Below are 26,225 nucleotides of genomic sequence, written 5' to 3' on the forward strand. Positions count from 1 at the left end.
AAATCTTGGGGCCTTTGGAGTGAGTCAATCCGAATCCTATAGGGAGAAAAAAAGATGATGCTATATTTGATAGTGACTGCAACCGACAGCTGGACATTTGATATTGTAAGCTAGATGCTTAGTGAAATCTCATCATAGTGATCATGGAGTTCATGCTAAGAAGAAGAATTGAAGAACATTGTCTTCAACGCGTGTTGGAGGTGATGGGCAAGTGCACAACTTTTTATTAGAATCAACAAAAGATCAAGGTACACTATTTAATTGTTGATTTGTCAAGTCATTATATATTATTATTGTTGCAGCAATAACGATAATAATTACCTTTTTGTTTCACAACATCAGTGAATTCAACGTTATCAACATGGAGTTTGCAACAAGGGGAAGTGTTGAAAGTCATTGCTTATTCATATTAGGATTCTATTCCTTGTCCTAACCTAGTTAAGTTTCCTCGTTTCCAATTCCAATATTATTCCGGCTGGACTAGCCAGTTTGTCTTTTAGTGGAAGTTTGAGTTGCCTCACCTTCTGGTTTGATTTTTGAGTTATTTAATAGGATAAGTAGCATCTCTTGAGTCTTGTAATATTCTAGTTAGGAAACTGATTTTACATAGTGCTTTATTCTACATGGTGTCCTTAGCTCTTATAGAAAAAGGTAGTACGAGACATTAGATACCCCAAGAGCTCGTGAGTCTTTGTTTTAGCTCGTGAGGGCATCCTTGCCCTTGAGAGGATTGTGAGGATCTTAGTGAGCATCCTCACTGAGTGATCAAAAACAATCCTGTGGTATGGCCTCAGAGAGTGAGAAATAGTATTTTGCATAGTAAATTTTGTAATTCTTGTACGAATAAAAGTAATTTTTCTTTCCAATTTTATTCTTTTCACATATTAATCAAATTATGGTCCTTGTTCTTAGTGATCGATCCTAGGTGGGCTGATCTTATTCTGTAAGTGATCTACATACTATCAGATATTGTAAATATTTTCTATAGCTTAATCATACTCTAAGCATATGATGCAATACTTGTAAGTATTATCAATAATGTAAGTTGCAGAAAATGAATTAGCAATATATAATTTTTTTTCATTATGACAACTGTTGCGGCCAACTCTCCGTCATTTGTCACCGGGAACGAATACCTGCAAGACAACATCCACACTAACCAAATTTGTATCTGGCGGGGGCCCTCTAATGCTTAAGTTAGAGAAGGAAGTTGGTGAACAGTAGATATCAATATTCAGAGTAGCAGAGTTCTGGCCAGAAGTGGCTTACCAGCCTCATTTTTCTTACCCCCTTTTATAGATGAGATTTGCGTAACCGTCAGACGTGGTTCCAAATTTTATGGCGCTAAATCATTAGGCCATAATCACATAGTGGATCGTTTATTCTCATTGATTATGCCGTGATATGCGGCTGGTAACCGTTCATGATGGTTATGTATATCTGAGTTGATTGACCGACCATATGTCGGTAGAAGCCATGAGCGACCGTTGGCTAGTAGTTCTGTTATGCCGATGATCTAAGTCGTCTGCTGTTGATCGGTAGTAGTCGAATCATTAGTCGGTCAGCCAACAATAAGTCGGTGCAGTTCGCTCAGTTGGTTGATGAAGAGTTGGAATCGTATAATCAACCGATGTAGAGTTGGTCGGGGTTGTATGTCTGATCGGTCAGCTGTTGTTGAGTCGAAGTCGGTAGTCGGTTGACCTGAGTCATATCTGTTTGTGGGGCTAGAGTCGGATGTCGGTCGGTCTGCACTGGAGATCAGTCGGTTTATGGGGGTCAGTCGGTTTATCCCAACAGTTGCCCCCACTTCTGAGTCCAATGGTGAGTTACCGCATGCATCACCACGTGGTCAGTTGCCTTGAACGAAAGGAGTTGTTGTCTGTCATGTCGAATCCTGACTCTACCGTTATATTTTTTAGAGTACGATCGATCAACCACTTTATCATCTTAGAGCTATAGTATTAGTAGGAAGATCTGGTGTCAAGCATCGTTTATGGAAGGTGAGCCAGCATTAGGCGTCATATCGGGAAGGTGAACCGACATCGTATGATTTGATTCTGGCATGTAGATTTCCACCACGTATCAGGATGTTATCGGGTCGGAGCTATACACGCAGATGGAGGTGACATGGTTTAATTTGTTGTAGGTGTGTTGAACCATTGGGTCGATGACGGGTCTAGATGCTACCACGTGTCATCATTTGGTGTGGTCTCGATCTGGCTGCTTTCATCTGGGCCGTTGGACATTCCTCTATATAAAAGACTGTTGTCAGCCAAGTATCCTCCCTCATTTTGTCTCTTCTAGTGGGAGAGTTCTGCCAGAAAGCTACTTTCATGCGAAAACATTCCTTGTCGTTTTCTTTTTGAGTTCCTTTAGATTTTTGATAGTTCTTCCAATTGGTGAGATTTTTGCAGGGGGTGGTTGGTCAGAGATTCCTGCCAACGACTCCCTGTCGGGCCTGAAAATTCTCTCATTCTCGGATCCGAATGTTGGTCGATTTTGAAAGCGGCATTGTGCTTCGAGCCGTCGTCAGCTTTTCACCTCTGGTGCCAATGGTGGGGTCAACGACCCATTACTATATATCCCGCATCCTTGTCTCAGCTGCATGGTCATCTTCGATGGTGGACAAAAATCTAAAGCCCTCCTTTAGCTCTTATATGAGGAGGGTGTGGTCGTCGACCAGGTGAGACCCTCTCTGTTTCTATACGAGTAGGTCAAGCTATTGATGTGGTTGGCCGAGCAATATAATCGATCAATCATCAACTTGAGTCGTATCGTCTCTCGAGCTGGAAGGTGGAGTTTGTCAAAAAAGTCAATTCAAGGTGGGCCCATCGATTCTTCAGTGGAGCGAAGGGTGGTGATGAAGATTAGTCAGTATTTTTTTTTATTTCTCTTTTTGTAAAGAAAGATGTAATCGGACTTCGATCCAATTTTACAATCTCTCTTTTTTGATAATGAAAGAAGTACTTCTATTCTGAAATATTCTTCTGTATTGTCGAGTCTGCAATATCTGTTTGTAGAATAATCTCTGAATGTAGATCGTAGATCCGACAATTTTGTAGACTTTGTAGAATTTGCTAGTCACGTAGTTTCCAACATATTTAGTTAGGATAACGATGGTAAATCGAATATCCATTATTCGAAATTTGATCGGATTTATACGTCATATTGTTTGATAATCGATGGCAAGCCGAATATCCCTCGACTGGCCGTGGCCATATCAGTATAATTCCAATCCGACCTTGGTCATCTTGGCATTTTGTCTTTCTTAGTTGATACTAAGTCGGCAAATTAGCCAGCTGCTTCACTAGAGAGCTGACTATGAGGGCAGCACGACTTTTGTGGAGAAAGTCTGCGTTGTCGGTGCTGGCCTCCAGTTGTAGTCGATAAGTCAGTTCTGTAAGAGAACCGAAATATAGTCGGTGTCGAGATAGTGGATCCTCTGACTTTTACAATGAAAGCTGAAGTATATTTGATGTTGAGATGGTCGATCCTTTGGCTTTTATAGTGAATGCCAAAATATATTCGGTGTCGAGATAATCGATCCTCTGGCTTTTACAATGAAAGCCTGCATACTTGATGTCGCTTTAAAATCATAGTCGGGACATCAATTTTGGCAAGAGGATCGAAATATAGTCGACACTAAAGCAGTCGATTCTTCGAGTAGTTGCATTCGAAAGGAAGTCGAGTAGAATAAAACATCCATCATACTTTTATTAGCTAATTGTCGAAACAACAATAATATCGTCGTGAGGAGTTTGAATTCTCCAAACATCTTTTTTCAGAAAAATTATTATATTGAGTTGTTGTCATTTTTTTGACTCATCTTCAGAAGTTGCCCCCTATCCAATCGTCCAGAGATCATGTTGATCACCCTTGCAGTCGGTTGATTATTTACAGCCTCCTCAGTTTGCAGTTGAGGTCGTCGATCAGTAGGAGGTTGAGTCGATGGATCTCTTCGGTATTTGTCGAGATAATCTCGTCGAATTAAGACTTCTATCTCATCCCTGAGCTGAATGTATTGTTCAGTATCGTGACCATGATCATGATAGAATCGACAATATTTTTTTCGATCATGGTTACTTGGTAATGCCTTCATCGGTGGGGGATGTTGTAGATATTTCGCTCCTTCGATCTCCATGAGGATCTGCTCACGAGAAATAAAAAGAGGAGTACAGGAGTCATACCTGCCGTAACTCAGCCTTGGACTCTATTGTCGGGGTGAGGCTCGCTTATCAATCGGGGGCCTACTTGATTCGGCTGGAGCCCCACTCTTTTTTTGCTTCTTTTGATCTTTGCTTTCGATTTGGCGCCGATCAGAGACTCTTTCGTCCGCATGCATGTACTTATACACGCGCTCTAAGAGTTTAGCATATATCCGAGGGAGAGTCTTGTCCAGTGAATACGTGAATCGAGACCCCCTCAGACCTCTTTTCATGGCTGATATGGCCATGTCTTCAATGAGGTCCTTGACCTCGAGCGTGGCCGTATTGAATCGGGCCATAAAATCTCAGAGTGTTTCGGTCTCTCCTTGTTTGATCAAGAAGAGACTATCTAAAGTTCATGATGGCCTCTGACTGGTGCTGAAGTGGGGCATGAAGAAATATTCCAGCTATCCGAAAGAGTGGATGCTTTCTGATCGAAGTCCGGAGTACCAGGCTCGAGCAGCTTTTCAAAGTGTGGTCTTGTAGCTCTCGAGGTGATCAACTAGGTCGGTGGAACCATCATAGTGTTGGGAATAGTATCCCAAAGCCAATCGTCAGTCTGTTGACGGTTGTGCTTATTCTTGTATTAGTATATGAATTATAAATTAATAAAAGTTATTTTGGCATTTTTCATCACAAATTATTTCATCTTCTAATGAACTCCTATGTTGTGGTGAAGTCCTTAGGACTATTTAGACTCGACAAAAGAGGATTTATCGTTTAGTCCTTAAACCTGTTCGCGATCAAATGATACGTTGTTACCAAGGACAATAACGTTTATCAAGCATAGGTCGTTGTGTACCATATAGGTTGGTTGTCCTCTTAACCAAGGAGTGTGGAGACACTGGTATGGCATACAGGTGAGATGTAAGGGTATATCTGCACTGAACGTGACCGACTCCGAAGCTATTTCTGCTGTCAAAAATTACTCCGATGGGATATGAAAATAACTGTCCCTCTGACTTGAGACCGCCACAGTGACTTGTAAGCAACTCACTGCACTTAGGCACCGGACTACCTCAATTTCTAATTCAGTGATGGAAGGCTGCTGGGTGTAGTCAAGTACTTGACTTGTCAGTGCGTGTATCAAGATGGGATTGACCACTCCAGTACAGGAGCTGTGTACAGTCATATTTTAATTTAGCAAAATCTTGGCCAGGATAGTCCTAGTGTGGAGTCACAGGACTGTTTGAGTTGAGCACGATTCAGATGATTTGATCAGGGTTGACAGTTTAACCCTGAGTCATCCTAAACACAGGGGTCAAAAGAAATGAATTATATAGTAATCATATTCATGTAGGTTCTGAGTATTGCGATTGCGACTATTCGACCTATCCGAACATTGGATACCATTGCTAAATGGTCACTTCGATTAGTACAGGAATTGGTTCCTGTGCTACCGGCTTAGGTTCGAACCTGCGGGGTCACACACATTAGAGGTTCCTATCTGATCTGATGACTGATGAAGAGTCCTAATGCTCATGGACTATGAGTCCTACATGTCTGAGACTCTATGATCGAGAATTAGGATTCTCTGATCATGAGTCCCACCCATTTTGGGTACCGGGGTCAAGAGTCCCACTGGTTTGGGACTCTTCGATCAAGGTTTCATATCGATGGACTTTGATACCCGATTGCCCATCGGATTTGGACTCAGTATTTATGAAAGATTTAATTAGTAATTTGATCACTAATTAACTCAATTTGATTAAGTAATTATTTTTGGATCAAGTCCAATTGAATTGGATTCAGTTGGGTTTGACCCGATTAGGTTAAGTGTTGACCTAATCGTCGAAGTGGTTTGGTCCCTGATTTGATCAGGGGTTGGGCTCAGTCAATTCTTAATTTAATTAAAATTTTATTGAACCTAATTAAGTCTAATTAAGTTGGATTTAATTTAGTCTAATTGTGCTTAACCTATTTTGATTAGGTTGGTTCAATTATGATCAAACCATCTTTTGAATTCAACTCCCTGCGCCACCTCACTTCTTCAGCGCCCATTTGAATTCATGAGAAATAACTTCTCAAGAATTTTCTCACATGCAAAGGTCTTCCCACGCCCACTCTTGTGCACCAATTATTTGGATAAACTTGATTTGTTAGCCATTCAAATTCAAAGGGTGTTTGAATTTAAATGGATAACTTATCCCTTGCACCTTCTTGCCTTATCCATCTTGTGCGCCACTTATCATACACGAGAAAGAGTTTCTCGTGAAATCTCTCCACGCACAAGAGAAGCCACACCTCCTCTCTTCTCACACGTAGAGTGGATAGGAATGAGTTGGTTGGCATTTGAATTCAAATTCGATTTGAATTCAAATGAGCAACCACTTATCTTTATCCTCTCACGCGGTAAAAATACTGCAAAGATACGGTCTTGCATCATTTTAAAAAGGAGATAAGAGAGGGCATGTGCATACATAGCATCAGAGAAAAAAAGATGGCGTGAGAGAGGTTTCTTGCATAAGAAAAAAAAGAAAAGAAGAGAAAAGGAGAGAGAAGTGGGCGCAAGCTTTTCTTGTGTACCCTAAGGTTTTAGCTTAGGGTTCGGGAAGTGAGAACGTGAGCTACGAGTATCGTGAGCCCACCAAACTTCAGAAAAAGTATCATCAACCTCTCTATCATCTTTACTGATAATCTGGAGCATCTGAAGAGTCGGCAGACATCAATCGAAAGAGTTCGATCAACATCGGCCATCAAAAAGATGCAGTCACGAACTAGCATTCGTGAGGAGTCGATCAGACCGGGAGCTTCGTGTGGATGATCCGCAGAGACCAGACATACTATGTGGCTACATTACGATGATCAGATCCTCCCGACAGTGATCAAATTATGGTGATCAACTACTCGCACAAAGGTAATGTGTTCTGAACACATAACAGTAAATTGTTTACTGCAGAAATTTGAATTTCAAATTTAAATGCATGCATACTATATATCATATTTAGATCCTAGTGTAGGATAAATATATGTTAATTAATTAGATTAATTAATAATTTTTGCTGTAAAATAATGATTTTAAAAAAGTTTTAAAATTACCGTTTTACCCCTGCACTCAAATTTCACTTCAAATGGTATCAAAGCAGGTTCTAAAATATGATATATATATTTGCATGCGTAGAATAAGTTGTAATCTAAAAGTTTAAATTTAAAATTTAAAATTTAAAATTTAAATTTTGAAAGTTGTTCGAAATTCAAAATTTAAAATTTTGAAATTTAAATTTTGAAATTTAAAATTTAAAATTCAAAATTTAAAAATTTGAAATTCAAATTTTGAAATTTAAAATTTGGTTGAAATTTCAAATTTAAAATTCAAAATTTAAAATTCAAAATTTGAAATTCAAAAATTTAAAATTTGAAATTTATTTAAAATTTGAAATTTAAAATTTAAAATTTAAAATTTGAAATTTAAATTTTGAAATTGGTATATTTAGATATACTTGATCCAAGTAGTAAGTAATCTAATTGGGTTAGTTGCCATGGTCGTCCGATTATAGGAGAAAAGTAGGATTTAAAGGTTCTCTCCTCCCATTCGATGGAGTTCTCCTATGGCGGTAGGGGTGCCACTGCAATTATATCCCATGTAGATGAAGCAGCGAAAGGACTTAATTGTAAAGATTCAATTATAAAATTTATCATGAATGTGTTAGATTAGATCTAAAAGAATATTCATGATTTATTTTGATTGAGTTATTTTTTGTTATGTAATTAGCAATAGGATTGCTATTTATAAAATGTACTGATCTATTTGTGAAATGACTCAATATATTTGGTAAATAAAAAATAAAACCTTTCAATTTTGAAAATTATTTTCGAAATGCCAAACCCTGACCTATTAGTCCAAATACTTAATTAAAAGAATTAAGTATTGTCAAATTGGTCTAGAATTGTGAATTAAGACCTAAGACAATTGCATAAACTTGTGGGTCAATGGGTTAGATGAATTAGGTCCATAATTGGGTTAGACCTAAGGTTAGCTTAAAGAAATGGACTAAATTAGAGTAATTGGTCAAATTTAATCAAAAATTGAATTAGATTAGGTCAAGGACACTCTAGACTCAACTTTAATAGTTGTAGTTGAATGGGTCCATATCTTTAACTAGACCAAGATGGACTTAATTCATGGCTACGTGGTGGAACCATATTTACTAAGTTGATCAAATTAAAACTAATGAACCGGTTGGTGTCTAAGGTAAGTTCGACAGTTTGACCAGTGGTTCTTAAGTGGGAGCTACTCGCATTGATTCGATCTCTGACGAGTTAATGGCATATCCCCACCACTGATCTCACTTACCTGGCCAACCTGGTGAGTTAGGTTTTGATTAGATCACTTAGTGATTAGGGCTCACCCATGTCATTAGGTAAATCAGTGTGACTGATTTAGGTGCTCCTAATGCCGGCTTTAATTAATTTTTTTTTAATCTGACTTGATGAAGTCAGTGGGAGGATTAAAATTGGCTGGTTAATTTCTTCTCGTCTACCCTTTAATAAAATCCTCAAAATTATTAGGTCTCTAAAATGATCAAGTTATAGTGATAACTAAGTCATAGCCTCCCATTAAGTGAGTGATAATGAGTCCATTAGTTTAATAATCACTGGAGGCCCAAAGGCATGGTGCTTATTGACTAATGGAATTATCATTCATAGTATGATAATTTGGTTGAGTTTTTCTAATGGTGGTCAGGTTGGCCGGTCAAAGTCGGACCTAATCATTTATTGATCTGATTCACCAAATCAAGTCATGTTAATGGTTGGACCTAACCAGATCTTTTCAGTGGAGGCCAAAGCCTACTGATTAGGTTTTGGGGTTAAATTAATTACTAGAAGTTGTTTAGAGAAACAACTGGTTATGAACCTACCTATAGATGCACATGGGTTGACCAACCAAAGTTGGGCTCGTGTGTAGTCTGTGTGGATTCTAGTACCCACTAAGGAATTAAAGTAATTTCTCGAATTGGAGGTTGAGGCTACCAGTTCGTTAAAATATTGGAAGAAACTTTAGACTAAAGTCCAAGTCTTTAGTATTAATAATTTAATACTAATAGAGGTCTGATTTTCCTTTATGCAACTATGGCTACTACCCTGTCACTCTGGTCATTATTAGATAATGACAAGCTCGTGGGACCTAATTTCGATAGCTGGTATCGAAAATTAAAAATCATCCTTGAGCATGAGCAGATCCTTTATGTAGTAACGGATCCGACACCTGAGGAGCCAGTCCCGAATGCTAGAGGAATGGTCCGAGATACTTACTAGAAGTGGCTCAACGACCGCACCACCGTTCGGTGCATAATGCTGGCGGCAATGAATGATGAGTTTAGCCATAGCTTCGAGAACGTCCAGCCACAGGAGATACTTCAAATATTGAACGACTCCTTTGGCACGCCTGACGATGTTGAAAGGCACAAAACTAGTTGTGCCATTTTCAATGCTCGGATGAGGGATGGGGTCTCAGTCACCGATCATGTACTGTACATGATCGAAATGATTGAGTGCCTAAGTAAAATGGGCTTTCTCTTGCACGAGCAGCTCAGTAAGGATGCGATCCTTAATTCTTTGCCCAAGTCCTTCCTCCCCTTCCTTACTCATTTTCGGATGACAAAGCCTACAGTGAACTATCACGGCTTGTTGGGGTTGCTGCAGAACTTTGAGAAGGACCACCAACTCCAAAAGGAGTCGGTAAATATTGTGGGAGGGTCTTCTTCTGGTCGTCGACCCTTTAAGAAAGGGAAGAAGAACAAGAAGAAGAATAATAAGAAGGTGCAGTCGCATGCTGGAACATCTGCACAGGGTTAGACCAAGAAGCACAAGTCCGACCAGAGCCAGGCGGAGTACTTCTTTTGCAAGAAGTAGGGGCACTGGAAGAGGAACTGTCCTCATACATTGCCTCCCTGGACCCGAATAGGCCGAAGAAGAAGCAAGGTAATTATATGATAACACCTTGCAACTTTTCCATTTATGATACTACTGCCTGGGTATTGGATACCGAAAGTCCTTATCATATTTGCAATTCGATGCAGGGTCTGCAGGTCGGTAGGAGATTTGAAAAAGGCGAGAGGTTCCTGAACGTTGGAGATGGAAGCAAAGTTCCAGTTCTAGCTTTAGGAATCATGAACTTTGTAATTAATTCTCATAATATAATTCTAAGTGAATGTCACTATTGTCCAAGCTTTTTATTAAATATTATTTTTGTAGGCCTTTTGGCCATGTACGGTTATGAATTTTTAATAAAAAGAAACGTTTGCAATATCATTTTGAATGATGTTACAATGTTTGTTGGACAACTAAATAATAAAATTTACTTACTATCACAGCCTGTTAATGTGGTTCAAACCTTCGATAAACGTCTTAGAATAGATAATGTGTCAGAAGTCTACCTTTGGCACGTAGGCTAGGTCATATCAATAAGAACAGGATAAACAGGTTGGCTCAAAAAAAAATTTTTGAAGTACGTGATTATGAATCACTTCTAACCTGTGAGTCCTATCTTCTTGGGAAGATGACCAAGTCACCTTTTACTGGAAAAGGTGAGAGAGCCAGTGAACTCTTGGGTCTGGTACATTTTGATGTATGTGGACCCATGAGCTCAAATGCAAGAGGTGGATATTTCTACTTCATAACCTTCACAGATGACCTATCGAGATATGGGTATGTCTACTTAATGAAGCATAAGTCGGAATCGTTTGAAATGTTCAAACTATTCCGAAATGAGGTAGAAAAATAAACTGAGAAGTGTATTAAAACTCTTCGATCTGATCGAGGAGGTGAATACCTTTCCAATAAGTTTGTGACATATCTTGGGGAGAATGGGATTCTCTCTCAATGGACTCCTCTTAGAACACCACAGCATAATGGTGTGTCTGAAAGGAGGTGTTGGGTATAAAATACCCACAGCCGAAACCCTCAACGGAATCGACATAAGTGCAGCTCTGCCCGGACTCCTACGGGAGCCGGGCTCCACCGCCGACAGCAAGTGCAACTCTGCCCGGACTCCTACGGGAGCCGGGCTCCACCGCCGACAGCAAGTGCAGCTCTGCCCGGACTCCTACGGGAGCCGGGCTCCACCGCCGACAGCAAGTGCTGCTCTGCTCGGACTCCTACGGGAGCCGGGCTCCACCGCCGACAGCAAGTGCAACTCTGCCCGGACTCCTACGGGAGCCGGGCTCCACCGCCGACAGCAAGTGCAGCTCTGCTCGGACTCCTACGGGAGCCGGGCTCCACCGCCGACAGCAAGTGCAGCTCTGCCCGGACTCCTACGGGAGCCGGGCTCCACCGCCGACAGCAAGTGCAGCTCTACCCGGACTCCTACGGGAGCCGGGCTCCACCGCCGACAGCAAGTGCTGCTCTTCCCGGACTCCTACGGGAGCCGGGCTCCACCGCCGACAGCAAGTGCAACTCTGCCCGGACTCCTACGGGAGCCGGGCTCCACCGCCGACAGCAAGTGCAGCTCTGCCCGGACTCCTACGGGAGCCGGGCTCCACCGCCGACAGCAAGTGCAGCTCTGCCCGGACTCCTACGGGAGCCGGGCTCCACCGCCGACAGCAAGTGCAGCTCTGCCCGGACTCCTACGGGAGCCGGGCTCCACCGCCAACATCAGAACAGCTCCGCCCGGACTCCTACGAGAGCCAGGCTCGTGCAGCTCCATCCGGACTCCCACGGGAGCCGGGCTCCGCCGCCAACATCAGAACAGCTCCGCCCGGACTCCTACGGGAGCCGGGCTCGTGCAGCTCCACCCGGACTCCTACGGGAGCCGGGCTCCACCGCCAACATCAGAACAGCTCCGCCCGGACTCCTACGGGAGCCGGGCTCGTGCAGCTCCATCCGGACTCCCACGGGAGCCGGGCTCTGCCGCCAACATCAGAACAGCTCCGCCCGGACTCCTACGAGAGCCGGGCTCGTGCAGCTCCACTCGGATTCCTACTGGAGCCGGGCTCCACCGCCAACATCAGAACAGCTCCGCCCGGACTCCTACGGGAGCCGGGCTCTGCTCTCAGTATCAACTGCTGGTAAGCTCCATCCGGACTCCCACGGGAGTCAGGCTCCACCGCCAACATCAGAACAGCTCCGCCCGGACTCCTACGGGAGCCGGGCTCCGCTCTCAGTATCAACTGCTGGTAAGCTCCATCCGGACTCTTACCAGAGCCGGACTTCACCCTTAACTTTGAGTGCAGCGCAGCTCTGCCCGGACTCCTACGGGAGCCGGGCTCCACCGACGATAGCAAGTGCAGCTCCGCCCGGACTCCTACAGGAGCCGGGTTCCGCAAGTGCAGCTCCGCCCGGACTCCTACGGGAGCCGGGCTCCGCTCACGACCCCAACCGCCAGGAGGACCTCTCCCGGACCTCAACAGAAACTGGGCTCCGGCCGTTGCCGAGCTTCAATCGACAGATCCACGCCCCCTGACAGGCCCTCAAAATGGCCACGACCCTACTCCACTTCCTGTGGCGGACTTCGTGCAGTATCATCATTCCCTGATGGGCCACAGTAACCATAGCCACCCTGCTCCACTTCCTGTGGCGGACTCCGCACAGCTCCACTATCCCCTGGCAGGCCACAGTAACGGCCACGAACCTGCTCCACCTCCTGCGACGGATGCCATGCGATTCTCCTATCCGCTGACAACGGACGCTGCTCCACCCCTCATAACAGATTCCACGTGGCGGGCCGAGGTGATGGCCACGCGTCTGCCCCACTATCTTTCGCAATCAATTCCCCTGACCATGGGCGGCCCACTACCAGGCGGTTACAAACGTCGCCATCAGTCCGTTGCCTCCTCCGCCTATAAAAGGGGGACCCAGATACGTTATTCTTTAAGCTCATTCTTCTTTATCTCAAAACTCTGCTAAATTCTCCGTTCGAGCACTCCATTCTTGTTGAGGCAGAGAACTGACTTGAGCGTCGGAGGGTCTTGCCGGAGCAACCCCACCTCCGGTTTAGACTTCCCTTGCAGGTCCCGGCGGCGACCGCGGCTTCCCCGACTCCAGCTTCTCCGGCGCAAGCGGATTTTTGCACCAACAGGAGGAATCGGATCTTGTTGGACATGGTTCGATCCATGATGGGGTTTGCTGGTCTACCGATCTTCCTCTGGGGATATGCGCTCGAATCGGCTTGTTACCTTCTAAATAGGATTTCGAGTAAGTCTGTAACCAAAACGCCATATGAGATATGGATAGGACGTAAGCCAGTACTCTCGCACCTTAGGGTTTGGGGGTGTCCGACTTATGTTAAATATTTAATTACGGACAAGCTTGGACTTAGGTTTGATAAGTGTAATTTCATAGGGTACCCAAAAGAGACCAAAGGGTATTATTTCTACCTAACTAATGAGCAAAAAGTGTTTGTCAGCCTTAAGGCAATCTTTTTGAAAAAGAAGTTCTTTGGTGAAGGGACTGTTGCCTCTAAGGTCGAACTTGAGGAAGTTCGACAGGTGAAAAAACCAACACAAGTAGCTGAACCTAGACCGAATTTGGTTGGATCAGATCCGGAGCCCATTATTCCTGCACCCTTAAGGCGATCTGATAGAATACCACGCCAACCGGACAGATACTATGATTTCTTGATCCGGGACGGTGATCCTGTCGAACTTGATGAAAATGATGAGGATTTGATCACCTACATGGATGCAATGCAAAGACCTGACTCTGAGAAATGGCTAGAGGCCATGAAATCCGAAATGGAGCCCATGAAGGTCAACGATGTGTGGATATTGGTTGACCCACCCGAAGGAGTAAAACCCATAGGGTGTAAGTGGGTCTTCAAGAGGAAGAGAGGTGCAGACGGAAAGGTGAAAATCTATAAAGCCCGTCTAGTTGCCAAGGGATATCGTCAACATTATGGTATAGACTATGACGAGATATTTTTTACTGTGGCAATGCTTAAATCCATTCGAATTATGCTTGCGATAGCTGCCCATCTGGACTATAAAATCTGACAGATGGATGTGAAGACAGCTTTCCTAAATGGAGAGCTGGACGAAGAGGTGTATATGATACAACCTGAAGGATTCACATCCGCAGATGAGTCTAAGGTGTACAAGCTACAGAGGTCTATTTATGGACTTAAGCAGGCATCCCAGAGTTGGAACATACGTTTTGATAAGACGATCAAGACGTATGGCTTTGTTAAGAATGGAGAAGAGCCCTACATTTATAAGTGGGCTAATGGTCCAGTAGTGGTATGTCTTGTATTGTATGTGGATGACATTCTCTTAATCGAAAATGATGTCCCTACATTACAGGAAATAAAGATTTGGCTGTCATCACAGTTCTCCATGAAGGATTTGGGAGAAGCTTCCCACATCCTAGGGATGAGGATCTATAGGGATAGATCTAAAAGGTTGCTTGGCTTATCCCAGTCTACGTATATTAATACTATGCTGAAGAGGTTCAGCATGGAGAATTTCAAGGAAAGCTATCTACCGATAGGCCATGGAATTTCTCTCTCAAAGAGGGATTGTCCGACAATGCCTCAAGAGAGAGAGCGTATGGGTAGAATTCTATATGCTTCGACAGTGGGATCTATCATGTACGCCATGACATGTACACGATCAGATGTGGCATACTCACTAGGGATAGTGAGTAGATACCAATCTGATCCAGGAGAAAATCACTGGAAGGTTGTTAAAACCATCCTAAAGTATTTGAAAAATACTAAGGACCAGTGGCTTGTTTATGGTGAATCAAACTTGAGACTTATAGGATTTACAGACTCTAGTTTCTAGTCTGATCACGATGACAGCAAGAGTGTGTCGGAATTTATTTTTACCCTTAATGGTGGGGCTGTCTGCTAGAAGAGTTCTAAGTAGCATACAGTGGCTGATTCAGTTTGCAAGACGGAGTATGTCGCTGCATCAGATGCTGCCAAAGAAGCAGTGTGGCTGAGAAAATTCATCACCGAGCTCGGAGTAGCACCCTCCCTTGTTGGTCCAATTCTACTCTACTGTGATAGCTCTGGAGCCATTGCTCAGGCGAAGGAACTGAAGGCACACCAGCGGACGAAGCATATTCTGTGCCGCTACCATCTCATCCGAAAAATTATGGATTGAGGTGATGTCGATCTTCAGAAGATCGATGGAAAGGAGAACCTGACCGACCCATTCACTAAAGCCATTGCAGTGAAGGAGTTCGATGACTTCAAGTCGAAGATGGGTATTAGATACTGCACCAATTGGTTTTAGGCCATGTGGGAGATTGTTGGGAATAGTGTCCCAAAGCCAATCGTCAGCCTGTTGACGGTTGTGCTTATTCTTGTATTAGTATATGACTTATAAATTAATAAAAGTTATTTTGATATTTTTCATCACAAATTATTTCATCTTCTAATGAACTCCTGTGTTGTGGTGAAGTCCTTAGGACTATTTAGACTCGACAAAGGAGGATTTGTCGTTTAGTCCTTAAACCTGTTCGTGACCAAATGATACGTTGTTACCAAGGATAATAATGTTTATCAAGCATAGGTCATTGTATGCCATATAGGTTGGTTGTCCTCTTAACCAAAGAGTGTGGAGACACTGTTATGGCATACAGGTGAGATGTAAAGGTACATCTGCACTGAACGTGACCGACTCCAGAGCTATTTTTGCTGTCAAGAATTACTCCAATTGGATATGGGTATAACTGTCCTTCCAATCTAAGACCGCCACGGTGACTTGTAAGTAACTCACTGCACTTAGGCACTGGACTACCTGAATTTCTAATTCAGTGACGGAAGGCTGCTGGGTGTAGTCAAGTACTTGACTTATCGGTGCGTGTGTCAAGATGGGATTGACTACTCCAGTTCAGGAGCTGTGTACAGTCATATTTCAATTTAGCAAAATCTTGGCTAGGGTAGTCCTAGTGAGGAGTCACAGGACTGTTTGAGTTGAGCACGATTCGGATGATCTGATCAGGGTTGACAGTTTAACCCTGAGTCGTCCTAAACACAAGGGTCAAAAGGGATGAATTATACAGTAACCATATTCACGTAGGTTCTGAGTGTTGTGATTGTGACTATTCGATCTATCCAAATATCGGGTACCATTGCTAGATGGTTACTTCGATTAGTACAGAAATTGGTTCCTGTGCTACCGGCTTAGGTTCAAACCTGTGGGGTCACACACATTAGAGGTTCCTATCTGATCTGATGATTGATAAAGAGTTCTAATACTCGTGGACTATGAGTCCTACGTGTCTGGGACTCTGTGATCAAGAATCAGGATTCTTTGATCATGAGTCCCACACATTTTGGGTACCGGGGTCAAGAGTCCTACTAGTTTGGGACTCTTCGATCAAGGTTTTATATCGATGGACTTTGATACCCAATTACCCATCGAATTTGGACTCAGTATTTATGAGAAGTTTAATTAGTGATTTGATCACTAATTAACTCAATTTGATTGAGTAATTACTTTTGGATCAAGTCCAATTGAATTGGATTCAGTTGGGTTTGACCCGATTAGGTTAAGTGTTGACCTAATCGTCGAAGTGGTTTGGTCCCTAATTTGATCAGGGGTTGGGCTTAGTCAATTCCTAATTTGATTAGGATTTTATTAAGCCTAATTAAATCTAATTAAGTTAGATTTAATTTAGTCTAATTATGCTTAACCTATTTTGATTAGGTTGGTTCAATTATGATCAAACCACCTTTTGAATTCAACTCCCTGCGCCACCTCAATTCTTCAGCGCCCATTTGAATTCACGAGAAATAACTTCTCATGAATTTTCTCACATGCAAAGGCCTTCCCACGCCCACTCTTATGTGCTAATTATTTGGATAAACTTGATTTGTTAGCCATTCAAATTCAAAGGGTGTTTGAATTTAAATGGATAACTTATCCCTTGCGCCTTCTTGCCTTATCCATCTTGTGCGCTACTTATCATACACGAGAAAGAGTTTCTCATGAAATCCCTCCACGCACAAGAGAAGCCATGCCTCCTCTCTTCTCACATGTAGAGTGGATAGGAATGAGTTGGTTGGCATTTGAATTCAAATTCGATTTGAATTCAAATGAGCAACCACTTATCTTTATCCTCTCATGCGGTAAAAATGCTGCAAAGATGCGGTCTTGCATCATTTTAAAAAGGAGATAAGAGAGGGCGTGCGCATACATAGAATCAAAGAAAAAAAGGTGGCGTGAGAGAGGTTTCTTGCATGAGAAAAAAAAGAAAAGAAGAGAAAAGGAGAGAGAAGTGGGCGCAAGCTTTTCTTGTGTACCCTAGGATTTTGGCTTAGGATTCGAGAAGTGAGAATGTGAGCTACAAGTGTCGTGAGCCCACCAAACTTCAGGAAAAGCATTATCAACCTCTCTATCATCTTTGCTGATGATCCAGAGCATTCAAAGAGTCAGCAGACATCGATCGAAGGAGTTCGATCAACATCGGCCATCAAAAAGGTGCAGTCACGAACTAGCATTCATGAGGAGCCGATCAGATCGAGAGCTTCATGTGGATGATCCATAGAGGCCAGACACACTGTGTGGCTACATTGCGATGATCAGATCCTTCTGACGATGATCAGATTACGACGATCAACTATCCGCACAAAGGTAATGTGTTCTGAACACATAACAGTAAATTATTTACTGAAAAAATTTGAATTTTAAATTTAAATGCATGCATGCTATATATCATATTTAGATCCTAGTGTAGGGTAAACACATGTTAATTAATTAGATTAATTAATAATTTTCACTGTAAAATAGTAATTTTAAAAAAAATTAAAATTATCGTTTTACCCCTGCACTCAAATTTCACTTCACATAGGGTTCCACGTGCGGCATCTTGAATTGAGTCAGGATTAGTTCATCCAAGACATGTCGAGAGAGAGGTTGGACGGTATGAAAATCAAAATCATTTGAAGATTTCTGACCATCCACCTATAGTTGGGCAAGTCGGTGGTCGATTTCTTCGAACTTACGTTCGTATTCTTCGAGTCACTGGTGGTGGAAAACTCCAGGGGTTGAACCTCTCGATGAGTTAGAGAGGGAAGCAGATGGTGTGCGTGGTCGCTTTCCCTTCCTTGCTCGATCTAACTGAGAAAGAGAGGGGCACCGTGAATGGTGGGTGGTGCGTCGAGAGCACCGCAAGTGCCACTGCTCGTCTCGATGAGAGAGCCGAGATGGCTGTTATGGTGAAGAAGATTGCCGTGGATGATGGTGGCTATGTCTGGATGGCATCAAATGCACCATCGATTGCTCTATTGGCGGCTGTGGTGGCTGGGTCTGCTGCTGCTGGAGGCTTCTGACCGCCTCCATAAGAACATTCATTTGCTGTACGATTGCAGTAATTTGGGCATTCCTGGTGACCATAGGATGTGGAGAACTGGGCTCTGCTACTGGAGGCAGGGAAGGAGCCTCTTCTCGATGGAAAGAGTGCCTCGTTGATCCAGTTGCTGTTTACCGTTGAGCTCTGATTTTCATCATTGCGAGTTATCTTCTCCTCTACCTGGCGTGCCATATATTGTGGCCAACTCTCCGTCGCCTATCGTCGGAAATGAATACCTGTAAGACAATGTCTGCACTGACCAAATTTGTGTCCGATAGAGATCCTCTGATGCTTAAGTTAGAGAGAAAAATTGATAAACAGTAGATGTCAATATTCAAAGTAGCAGAGTTTTGGCCAGAAGAGGCTTACTAGCCCCGTTTCCCATACCCCCTTTTATAGATGAGGTTTTCATAACCGTCGGATATGGTCCTGAGTTTTATGGTGCTAAATCATTGAGTCATAATCACGTAGTGGATCATTAATTTTTACTAATTGCATCGTGATATGCAGTCGATAACCATTCATGACAGTTATGATATATCTGAGTTGACTGATCGATCATATGTCGATAGAACCGACCATATGTCGGTAGAAGCCATGAGTGACTGTCGGCTAGTAGTTCTATTATGTCGATGGTCTAAGTCATCCATTATCGATCAGTAGTAGTCGAATCATTAGTCGATCGACTGGCAATAGATCGGTGTGGTTCGCTCGATTGATCGATGAAGAGTCGGAACCGCATAATCAACCGATGTAGAGTTGGTCGGGGTTGTATGTTTGGTCGATCGACTGTTGTTGAGTCAAAATCGGTAGTCGATTGATCTGAGTCATATCTGTTTGCGGGGTCAGAGTCGGATGTCGATCGGTCTGCACTGGAGATCAGTCAGTTTATGGGGGTCAGTCGGTTTATCCCAACAATAACATAAGTAGATGAGTGATTACATAAATTTGTTAATAACCATAAATTACTTTAAGTTTAAAGATGCCAACTGACCAACCAAGTCAAGATACTAGTAGTTGTACTAAATGAACTTGGATTTCGCCTGAGTTTGAGGGCTTAGGGGTATTAAGGAAGGACTACCTTTATTGTCCAGACTATTGCCTACCGGGGCTTTGTATCAAAAAGCCAAAAAAAAAGAAAAAAAAGGCAACTTTGATTTGATAGAGAAAAACATATTGTATTACTTTCGAGTCAAACTATATTGGTTCAGGTCTTGTATAAACCAAATCTAATATACATCCATACTATCTATTATAAAACTAATAATTCTAAAGTCCCAGCTTTTTTTTTTTGATATTCTATCACTTTTTATGCCAAGAGGATCCTCCTATCCATCTTAAAACATATACTTAACCTACCGGCTTTGTCACTAGTGTTGGCTATCACCATCACATGCACTCTCTTTTCCTTTTTAAACCAAATCTCTTTTCAAATCAAATTGATTTTTTTTTTTAATAAGATGGTTCATTCAAACAATTTTTATATGAATACAACCAAGAGAATCAGAAAAAATAAATCTCGAAATGGCCCGGTTGTTGCCTTGGCCTTAGTCCAAATAACTTCATCCGAGTGTTAGCAATATAGGCTACCACCCAATCAACCATAGTATTTATCTCCCAAAATATATGTCCAATAGTCAGATTAGAGCATCCTCCCAGCAAGGTCACAACATCATGTAGAAGTGGGTGAATAGCTCTTTCTTTAATGTAGCTCTATAGCCAAGCCACCATCATGGTAGAGTCACCCTCAATAATAAGCTAGCCAGCCCCCAGGGCCTACCTGGCAAACCAAATCTCCGCCTAAGCTGCGTAAAGCTCCATACCAGGTACCATAGGCTCAATCAAATGGTTCCCCTTAGCAGCCACCAACCTAAAATTGGACTCATAAATCACAAACCCAGCCCCACCATATCTGCCTCTAACACTCTGATAAGTATATTAAACATGTTAATAAAGGCATTAATTTGTTAATTAATTTATCTTTATTTATAAGAATTGATATTTCTATTGATCTTTTACAAAAAAGATAGTTGTCAATGTAAAGAGCTTGATTCAAGGGTTAGAATGATTCAAATTTGGAGCAAATCAGATTTAAAATAGATCTCGAATCGAGACCCAAAGGCAAGCTCAAATCCAAGTCAAATTGGGGTCAAAATCAAGCTAAATTGAACTCAAACCCAAATCCAGTCAAGCCCATTGAGCCGCCTAGTGCACGATAGATCGATCGCTCGATCCACAGATTTAATAGTGCGGTCCACAAAAATATTTCCCGATCCACAGTCACGGTGCATGGGCGAGCAAGATTCATTTGCACGATCGAACGGCTCTAACATGATTAGACATGGCATCGGATGACTGCCAGTGTGCTTTCCCACATCTGGTGGTGGTGGCCCACTTATCTGTGTGATCCGACGGTTGCACTTCACTCTGGGGTTTGATCAAATGGCCAGGAGAGTTCTCGACTGAAGAAAGAGTTCTGAAGCCTCGTTTGCGCCATTCGATGGATAAGAATCAATCCAGTGAACGATCCAACAGCCAGAATTGAATCCCGCCTGATCTGGGATTGTTTTGAGTTATTTTTGGACTGTTTGATGCTGATCGGATGGCTGGCAGAGGTCTAGGAGTTTGATAATGATTAAAAGTTTGATTCTTACTCAAATTGAGCCTAGTTTTCACCTATAAAACTAGAAAACCATGGAGAATTTAAAGAGAACATGAGCGGCAAATAGGCAGTAGAAAGCATCCATCTCCATCTTTTTATTCTCTTTTTATTTTAAAGCTTTTGAAAGGAATTTTGAGAGAGCAAAAAAAGATGGTTGCCAGGGTTCTTATTCCTCTTTTCTTTTCATGAAGATGATGTTTGCAGACACCATGTGTGGCTAAACTCTCCAGGGGAGTAGATGAGATTTTTTTTAATATTTATATTTTAGTTTCTTTATTATGTAATTAAGCTTGATTGTAATGATTTTTCTTCATAAATAATTCTTTTTCATTACTTCAAGAATTATGCTTTTAATTTGAACTACAAATTATATCTTTAAATAGGCTATGGCTACATAGAGACGAGTCATGATCTAAGAATACGATTCGTACTCAGCGAGATAGGCTATGATCGAGATCTGATTATAGAATATTTTATTTATTTTTATGATTTGATGCTTAGAATAACCGATGACTATGTAGAGGCAGATCGGGATCTGTATCCAGCGAGATAGGTTATGATCGGAGATCAATCATAGCTTTAATAATTACATAATAAAGAATTAATTTATATTTTATTAAAAAAAATCAAATTGAAATCCTGGGACATCTTTTTTAATTGCTTGCTTGTTAATTGCAATTTTCATTTAATTTAAACTTTTGCTTTTTTTAACCAAATTTCCATTCTTTCTTATTTGCAATCTAATTTAAATTTTCAAAATTTTTACTTAAAAGTGAACATAACCCCATTGATCCCTGTGGATTCAACCCTGACTTACTACTATCTATATAGTTTTGAGTTAGTGATTTATTTTTGATACCTATGATAATGTTCAAATTTTGACACCATTGCCAGAGATCATTGACACGATTAGTTCATAAAAAAAATATATTAAAAAAAATTTAAAATATTTTTTTTGATAGATTATTTTATTTCATGTTTAAAAATATTTTCTACTTTCTATAGCCTAGTTATTTACTACTTTTTATAATTTAATAAAATTTACTACTCTAATAGTAGATTTGATTTCTTCTTTATTTGTAGGTTACCTATTTGCCTTTTAATCTTAGCATAGTTTAGTTTTCATTTAGCAAGATTCACTAGATCCTTTCCCATCTAATTAACCTAATTTAAAATCTACCTTTTATTCTTTTTGCTTTAGATAACATAACATAAAAAGAAAACAAAAACACACCACATAACACTTAACTAAAATAGAGAAATTAATTAAACCTTAAAAGCTTCTTATTTGTATTGGACATTTTTTTTTGCATGGCATATTTTCACAAAATATTTTGAGGGTACAAATCCTAATCAACATAAGATGAGGATTTCATCACTCTTTTTTGGTCCACAAACCATCACCCTTCATATTGCATTGACCTAAGCCTTTAATCTAAAATCAATTAAACGTTGGTCTCTAAGGACTTTCAAGCTCAATAGGATAACAAACCTTAAGAGTTGGATCGGATTAGGGTAGTCATCTTGACTGGTGTCTAGGCAAGTGATTTAGAGACAAGATCCTAAAGAAAAGTGGTTCTTTAATTGATTCTGTTCGCTTACTTGATCGATTTTAATTGGTGTCTAAGAAAAGCAACGGGGGGAACCCCACCAACCTTACACTTATCTGGCCAGTTGAGTGGCTAGTCTTTTACTTGGAGTACTCAAAGGTGACCTTAGAATAGTTAGGAGCTGTCTAGATCTAGGATAACCCATAGTTAGGATTGATTACATAACTTACTTGCTATTGAAACTTTAATCTAATTAAAAGCACTCTTCTCTATCATCTCTAGATTTAGGACTCCTTAAGCCCTTTTCTTTACAACTCTTTTTTCTCTTTCTTCTCTTCTCTTTCAAAAAAAAAAAGAAAAAAAATTAAAAATTACTCGTGTTTGCTCTACGGTAGAAATTGTAAGAGTTTATACTCGGGCGTCGCTTATTGCAACCCGATATTAAGCCTTTAGATCTTAAAATCGAAAGAACCTTTGGAGCCAACAGACCCAGGAACATGGACCCAAACCAAAAAATTGATCCATCACGATAATTGAAGGAGTACTTTACTCCTTTAACCTACACCTACTCACCATATATCTAGCCTCCTCCCATAGAAGCAGTACAATATGAAATCAAGTCTAGCATTATTCAAATGCTACCATCTTTCTATGGACTGTCGAATGAGGACCCTTACAAACACTTGAACAAATTTTTTGAGATATGCTCCACTATCGAAATCCAAAATTTATCTGATGATGCCTTTAGATTAAAATTATTTCCTTTTTCCTTGAAGGACAAGGCCAAGTATTGGTTAAACTCCTTAAATTCGGTAACCATTTCAACCTGGGATCAACTTCAGAGAGAATATCTCAAGAAGTACTTCCCTATAGGAAAAACAAACCAGATTAGAAAAGCCATTATCAATTTTTTCTAGATGGATGGAGAAATATTCCATGAGACTTGGGAGAGACTCAAAGACCTAATTTGTAAATGTCCACACCATGCCGTACCTAAGTGACAACTAGTCCAGTACTTTTATGATGGTCTATCAAAAAAACTGTTGAGATTTAATATCTCAAGATTCGATCCACATTGAGCTCACAACAAGATCCAGAACGACGAACGGAGTCTAACAAATCCAAGAACAGTCCAAACGGTGAAGATACGCATGAAAAAAGATCGAAGAAGGTGGCATGGTGCACGAGGCGGTGGTGAGCCAGCGGTGGGCCGACAAAGGGCCGACGGCAGTGCAATCGGCCCAGTGGAGATGCGCACATGCACAGGCATGCATGAGTGGGCCCAGCATGGGCGTGCGTGCGGGCCGGCCCAGTGCGCAGGCATCTAGGCCCAGCACCCCTACACGGTCCACTATGGACCGCAGGATCCTGGGTGGTCCATGGGGCCATGTGGACCGAAGACACAGTCCACACACGGTCCAGGGGAGTTGTTGCACGATCCAATGATCCAGATCATAGCCAATCATGATTGGATGGCTGAGGATGATTCCAGATTTGATCAGATGATTGGTGGCCCTGTTGTGCACGATCTAATGACTCTGGTGTGAGTTGGTCATGATCGGATGGCCACAGATGGTTCTAGATTTGATTGAGACTCTGTATTTATACTGAAATAATATTTTTATGATTCTAGAGCCTATATAGCTTCGATTGATGAGCCATTTATTGCGTAGGAGAGTTGGTGACATCCTAGAGGTGCAGAAAGACTTAAAAAGAGATTTTAGAGAGCTTTTGTGAAGATTTAGAGCTTTTCAGTAAGAGACTCTTGTACAAGGGTTGAGTGGTAAGTTTTTCTTATATTTATTTTATTTTATTCTCTCATAATGAAGCTTGTATGCCTCATAGAGGTAAGCTTGAGGTCGATCCACGTATTTATATTGTGTTTCTTATTTTATTTCTTCTTTCTTCCTGCTGCACTGTGTGGTATCGGATCCTGCACAACAATTGATATCAGAGCAAGGTGGTGCCAGAGCATAGGTTGCAGCAATGGTGATCAAGATAGAAGATGGAGAAGACAAGTACAATCAAGATAGAGATCAACAAATTTGATGGAAAGAGCAATTTCTCCTTGTGGCAAGCAAGGGTGAAGGACGTGCTCATCCAGCAAGAGTTGATAGATGCTGTTTTATGTAAGGAGAAGCCGACTATCATGGTGGTATAGGATTGGAGGTGGCTCTGAATACAGGCGGTGAGTACGATCTGCTTGTATCTAGCAGATGAGGTGGTGATCTATATGCTTGACTAGACTTTTTCGATGATGTTATGGTCGAAGCTCGAGGAGTTGTACATGGTGAAATCTCTCACCAACACCCTCTTTCTCTGAGACAGTTCTATCAGCTATGGATGACTGAGGGATAGAGTGTGCAGAAGCATCTCAACCACTTTCAGAAGATCCTCACCGACGTCCTCAGTGTTGGCGAGAAAGTTGAGAAGAAGATCAGGGTGCTGGCCTTGCTACCATCACTTCTTCCTTCATATGAGTCCTTGGTGACTGCTCTTCTAGTGGGGAAGAGCACCGTCAAGATAGACGAGGTCACCATAGTGATTCTCCAGAATGAGATTCTCAGGAGGGAGAACCCAGCTTCAAGCTCAGGTGATGGCAGCTCAGCTTTGGTGGTTTTTGGAGGAGCAAAAAGTGACAGATAGAGTGACAGAAGATTGTGATGAGGGCGGTCCAAGTCTAGGATGAGAGACTTGAGCAAAATTAGATATTATCGATATGATGAGTTATGATATCTAGTCAGAGATTATACTTAACTCAAAGATCGGATGAGGGCTACTATAGCGACTACCAGTAGCGAGTCAGAGGATGATGTCCTAGAGATATTTGATGAGGTATCTACTTCTTTCCAGTAGTAGATTTTAGATTTGCATGCATCTACACTACAAGAAAAAAGTATTTTTATGATGAAATTATTTATGAGAAAATAATTTTCATCACCAATAAGAATATTTACAATGAAAAAAATTCATCATCAATAATAAATTATTTATGATAAAAATTAATTTTCATCGTAAATAATTTCATACCAGCAATGAAAAAATAATTATATCGTAAATATGATTTAATAGTGATGAATATTTTCATCATAAATAATACACTATTTATTTTAATTTTAAATTTCTAAATATTAGTGATAAAAATATTTTCATCATAAATAATTTAAGTATTTAAAAATTTTCATCATCAATAATTAGGAAAAAAATTAAAATTTAAAAAATTTAAAAATTATAGATTATTTATGATAAAAATATTTCATCATAAATAATTTAATATTTATGATAAAAATTATTTTTACATCATAAATGTAGATTATTTATGATGAAAATATTTTTATCATCAATATTTTAAAAAAATATAAAAATATAAAAATTATAGATTATTTTTGATGAAAATATTTCATCATAAATAATACATATTTATGATAAAACATATGTTTCATCGTAAATACATGTTATTCATGATAAAAAATTTTATCATCAATATTTTGAAAAAAAATAAAAAATTTAAAAAATTCAAAAATTATTGATTATTTATGATGAAAATATTACATCATAAATAAAATAATT

General features: G+C 40.9%; 1 non-coding gene across 1 annotated transcript; it reads right to left on the reverse strand.

Moving 5' to 3' along the window:
* Positions 1–23,540: 23,540 nt before the first annotated feature.
* On the reverse strand, positions 23,541–23,646 carry LOC114912959 (small nucleolar RNA R71). Its single transcript, XR_003799001.2, has one exon. It is a non-coding gene; the product is annotated as a small nucleolar RNA R71 (small nucleolar RNA).
* Between the last annotated feature and the right edge of the window lie 2,579 nt (positions 23,647–26,225).

The sequence above is a fragment of the Elaeis guineensis genome, chromosome 11, assembly GCF_000442705.2.
Source record: "Elaeis guineensis isolate ETL-2024a chromosome 11, EG11, whole genome shotgun sequence".
Lineage (NCBI taxonomy): Eukaryota > Viridiplantae > Streptophyta > Magnoliopsida > Arecales > Arecaceae > Elaeis > Elaeis guineensis.